This window comes from Halichoerus grypus, chromosome X (genome assembly GCF_964656455.1).
Source record: "Halichoerus grypus chromosome X, mHalGry1.hap1.1, whole genome shotgun sequence".
In the NCBI taxonomy this organism is placed as follows: Eukaryota; Metazoa; Chordata; class Mammalia; order Carnivora; family Phocidae; genus Halichoerus; species Halichoerus grypus.
In genome coordinates, this window is record NC_135727.1 from 5,636,774 (window position 1) to 5,642,108 (window position 5,335).

The window sequence follows — 5,335 nt, forward strand, 5'->3', positions numbered from 1 at the left end:
CTCTTCCCCTTCAGCTAGTAAACATGAATATTTCTACCAAGGTTAAGACTGAGACTGCTGCTTTGCCCAGCCTTGGCCTTCACAGCGCCATGGGGTGTAGACGTCCACCCGCAGACCATGTGGATTTTACCCCTGTGAGTATATCCTGAACCCGTCCAGGTCTCTATCTCTACCGGTACCATTTTGTGTCCCCATCCCCTCTCACTGGGACATGCGACCACTTCCAGTTCGCAGGGTTCTTTGAAAAGATGATCTTGGAAAAACGCAAATCTGATGGCATTACTGCCCACTGTTTGCATCTCCCCCACCCTCAAATATTTCAATGGCTCCCCACTGAAATGAGGACAAGCAGAAAAATACTTTCACCTGGCCTTTGTGTGTGTAGTCCCTCCAGGGTCTGGCCCCTGCCGACTGGCCACAACTCCTTGTCCCAACTCCTACCCTGTCTTCCCGAAGACATCCGTAACAAATATTTGGGGAATGAATGAGGACAATCTTTATAATGGCAGCATTGTTGTCCAGAACCCCCCGAAGCCTCTACTGCCGACTCTTCAGCCGTTACAAGTTTCGTTTCTCCGCAGAGAACACCGCTGTGCAATCATCTGTGTGCCCTTGTGTAAGCATTAACGTTTCTCTGCAGACGTGGAAATTGTAGCACTGGAAATTCCGGGTCAAAGGTGTGTGTAGAGGACACTTGTCACAATTTCGGCCACCGGGATCGTAAGTGTCTTCGTCTGCATGGGAAATTGGCCGTGCTATTACTTTGCGGGGGAGGCAGAGTCCACCTGCTACTGTAGAGGTCCAAGATGCTGGGTGCCCGCTTTCCCTGTGGCGCCCTTGTGGCTCGAATGTGGGCATGTGACCTTGACCTAGCTAAGCAGACGCCTTCCTCCCGGAGTGTGTAAAGCGGAAACTGTGGCGACTCCAGCTTTGTGCCCAGGCTCCACGGTAATGGCCCTGGTGTCGCCAGTTTTTACAGTGTGATTTCAGCTGTGGTCATGGCGGCTGCCTGCTCACCTGTGTCCCTACCTGGGCCTAAGACTGCAGCCTTCAGCCTTCCCTTGGGTTCCCTGGGACTCAATAGCTTTAAAAAAAAAACAAACCCATTTTCTGCTTTAGGTAACTAGAGTCGGTCAGGCGACTGGGGCTCCCGATTCATGTAGTGTGTGCATTTGGCAATCTGGGAGCTGGGGCCTAACTGGCCTCCAGAGAGGTTGCACGAATTTACACTGCCATCAGCAGGCATCTGGCACCTGGGTTTATACCCCTCCTCTGATACTTCTGTTGCTTTGCAATGACCTCATTCTAGAAGGGGGCATTCCTTATTAATTTCTCTATGCTGAGCCTCTAACTCCGTGTGTGGCACATTTTAGGCACTCATGTGTTTGCTGAATGGATGAATGAATGAAGGAAGGAAGGAAGGAAGGAAGGAAGGAATGAAAATAATTCTTTTTAAGAGTTTGACCAGAGGCCTCATAGCTAGAATTACAGACTCAGAGTCGGGAGGCCAACCATGCAGCTCCTCATTCCAGGAAGGGAGCTGAAGCCCAGAGGAGGGAAGTCACTCAGCCAAGAATTCGCAGCTAGCCTAGAGGAGCAGACCTCAGACCCAACCTACCAAGTCTACTCTGTGGTTACCTCCCTGTCCAGTTTTCCACGGCCCCCCAGCAACGGCTGCTTCCCCGGGCAACATTCCTCTCCGTGGGTGTCCCCACCGAGGAGGGAGATTTCAGCTGAAATGATGTGCAAATGAGCCAGCTGAAAGCTGTGAAAAATTGCCTTTGTGTGTACCTGGAAGGCACCAAGGTGTGTGTGTATGAGTGTGCGGAAGGATCAAGCGCCCGCCTCTCTGTGGTCATATTTTTCATTTCCCTTTATTCTTTGTATTCCTTTCAAATCAAAGGCAGAGAACCCCTCGCTCCGAGCTACATATATGAAAATGAACAAGGTTATGGGAGTCGTGTGTGTTTTCAATAACCGATCAGTAGTGCCTCCCTTTCTCGGAAATGAAGCAAGACTGTTGCTAGTTGGAGGTAAGAAGCAACGGGTACGAGTGGGGGGTCTTAATTCCACTCCTTTTGCCTTGCCCACATCCCCCAGCTCTCCATTTGAGTGTAACCAACTGGCAGAATAAGAATCAATTCTGAGCCCAGCCGCCTCTCATCTATTTAAAGGATTTTTTTTTTTGACGTTTCCATCACCGCAGCTTGATAGTTAAAACTATTCACAAAGCCCAGTCCGGTTTGAAGAGAACATCTGTGAAATTGGGTCAGCAATGGTACACTGGCATGCAAGATGAAATATAACCCTGGTCTGGTCGGAGCTTCACAGCGGCAGAGCACAGCTTTGTCTCCACGTGGCGCACTTGGATTTGTGTCTTTGGGCGGAGATCCTTCCACCCAGCCCGGGCCCCTGGGCGGCCAAGGGACGCCGTGTCTTCCGCAGCCCAGGGGCCAGGCTCTGGTCCCTCGCCGGGTGGTGCCGACAGCGTGCGGTTCCCCGGGTGACCACTGGAGGCCGCTGTGGCACCAAGAACGCGCGGAGGGCGCCCGGCTGGCGGACGGGGCGTGTCCTAGGAGTAATGACTGTCACACTCACACGCCGACTGTTCTCGAATTCTAGTCCAGGATTTAAAAGATACTGTTATGAATTAACGAGAATAAAAGACTCGGCAGATGAAGCGCGGGTCTCGGATCCCCTGGGGTTGTTTTCTAACTGCTTTCTAACTCATTTTCCCCCCTCTGGGACTGGGTTTCATTTGCATCCCGCACGAGGCAGGCTTTCGATACGGCGAAAACGTCCTCCAAAAATGACACAAGAGGAAGAAATGTCGCGGCGGCAGCCTGTAGTCTTGAGCCCCAAATACTTTGGTGAAACAGAATATTACAGTGTTTTCTCCATCACCCGCTATGGGCAGCAGGTACCAGCCACCAAGGGGGCTGCAGGTAAAATCTAGGACGCGCAATTAAATACGAATTTCAGATGAACAATGAATAATTGCTTTCTATAAGTATGTCCCAGATATCGCATGGGTCATACTTAAACAAAGATTTGCTGTTTATCAGAAATCCCAACTTAACTGGGCGTCTTGGGTTTTGATTGGCCAACTCTGGGCACCCGACACAGGAAGGGTGACTCGGGTTGGGTGGCAACGAGCTGCCCTGAGGGAACTCGGAGACTGGCGTGGCCAGGGCTGAAGCTGGGCACAATAATCCTAATCCAAGGTGCGCCGTAATAAATGCCACATGTTCAGACAGAGAACGAATAGGCTCTCAGACCTGCCTAGTGGTTAGAGGTCTCAGGCGAAGGGATTTGCTCACTTAGGAGCAGCAACCGGAGGTAAGGTTCTCCTTTTCTCTATTTGGTTACCACCCTCGCTGTAACACCTACACGGGCACACCGGCTTTGGGGGACTTGATGCCAAGCCCCACTGAGTGCATCCAGTGGTCACCATGTCCTGGCTCTGGGAGGCCCTGTGCACACGGGCTGCGCTGATATGGGTCCTGCCCCTGGTGTGGTCCCCCCAGGCCCCACGGTGGGCCTGGGGCTGCAGGTAAGACCAGCAGTAGATTTAACTCTGAGCTGCCAGAGAAGGTGGCGCATCAGGCCTTTTGAATGTGGGGCTCCTGAGGTCCCAACGCATTAATGCTTCCCGCCTCTGACTCCTCACGAGGCCCTCCCATCTGACTGGAGGTCTCCAGGACTCAGTGGAGACATGCAGTCCCCAAATTTCTATTTTCTGGTTTGGCAAATAAACCAGATTTCCTGAGGAGCCCCCAATCTCTGGTCCTCTGGTCCCCTCTTTTGGGTCTGCTTGGAACATCAGGTGGCTCGGGGAAAACCTGAGCCTGGGTTGACCCCAGTCTGCCACGTGAGAGCTGGATGACCTTGCACAAACCACTTACCCTCTCTGGGCCTGTTTCCCCCCAGGGTGGGGGGGAAAGGGGGAGGCAGAGCTCCTCGTGCTGGGTGTTGGGAGCCCTCGGTGAGCTGAGACCATACCACGCCCGGGCTGCATCTGGCATCTTCTGCTCTTTTCCCAAACTCCACGAGGTGGAGGAGAAGGTGGGACCCTCTTGAAAGTGATGACTCTGCACATCCCAGGCAACCACTGCCGGAGTGGAAACAATTAAGAGGGAAGCGGGTCTCTAGTTAGGGGGTACTTCTGAAAACAAACAAACAGCTAGTTAATCGAATTATTACTTGGCAAGTGTCAAGGTCCGGGGCAATTATTTGGAATATTTCTTCATTGTTTGCCGAGGTCATGAGGACCTGCAGGTTAGGGATTGTGTTTCCATCTCTGCCCTCTCAGTACTGAAATTCGAGCCCTGACCCTGACCCTGACAGTGCCCCATGGGGTGACCTGGGACAAATCTCCTTCCTGGATCTGGGTCTCCCCAACCAGGGGCTATCCTTCCCAGCTGTCATACTCCAGAGTCCTGTGAAAGGCCAACTCTTCTCTACACGGGAGCTGTGTTGCTATTTTGCCTCTGTGGAAGGCTCTGGCTGTGTCCGTCTCCGTCACCATGTCCCACTCACCTGTGGCTGTGCATGCTGCGGCCCCGCCGTCGGCCTCGGGAGGGCCCGCCTTTCCATGACCACAAGCAGAGCTCCTGGGGGCTCCATCTTCCAGGGGCTGCCCGGCCCAGTGTCAACAGAGCGTGGTCTCCGGAGCTGGTGGGTTCTGGAAGCACTTTGGTGGACAGGCGAATGAGCTCTAGGCTCGCATGTGGAGCCTCGAGAATAACAGGACTAGCTCTGTGACTCTGTTCTTTTCTCAGCCAGCTCCTCTAAAGGCCCCTGGAGTGAGAGACTTTGCACTAACTCACTGTGCCTGGAGGTGTCCACTCACCCACGTGACCCCTTTCTCAGCCCATCAACACAGGGTCCGGTCCACTCCTGGCTGGGCCTGCACTAGACTCAGCTGTGAGGGGCCCTGCAGATCTGGGCTCTAGGAGTGACGCTTCATTTCCAGCTCCAGTCCCCCGGGTGTGAGGTTTTGCAGGGAGGGGCGGTCTCTGCAGCCCGGCAGGAAACAGAGCAGGCTTGAATCAGCACCTGAGTGGTGGTAGGGGGGCGGGCAGGGGCCGGTGGGGCTGGGAGGCACAGTTGGCTCCAGCTTCAAGGGGCTGGTAAGACACCAGAGGTGGGAAAAAGAGGCAGACACCTTGAGCTGCTATCAGATTCCGAAAGCACGGTGATGTGTTTCAGAAAGGGACGGCCAACAGGTGCCTTCTGGCCCACCAAGCCCTACTGACTGTGGAAGGCTGCCTAGGGCGCGTCTTGAGAAAGTTTCTGAGGAAAAGAAAGATCAACTCATGGTGTCTGCCATGGA

At 53.6% G+C, this 5,335-nt stretch overlaps 1 long non-coding RNA gene across 1 annotated transcript; it reads left to right on the top strand.

Moving 5' to 3' along the window:
- Positions 1–481: 481 nt before the first annotated feature.
- Positions 482–2,951, top strand: LOC144380447 (uncharacterized). Its single transcript, XR_013444603.1, has 3 exons — positions 482–720; positions 1,904–2,033; positions 2,207–2,951. It is a non-coding gene; the product is annotated as an uncharacterized LOC144380447 (long non-coding RNA).
- Positions 2,952–5,335: the final 2,384 nt, after the last annotated feature.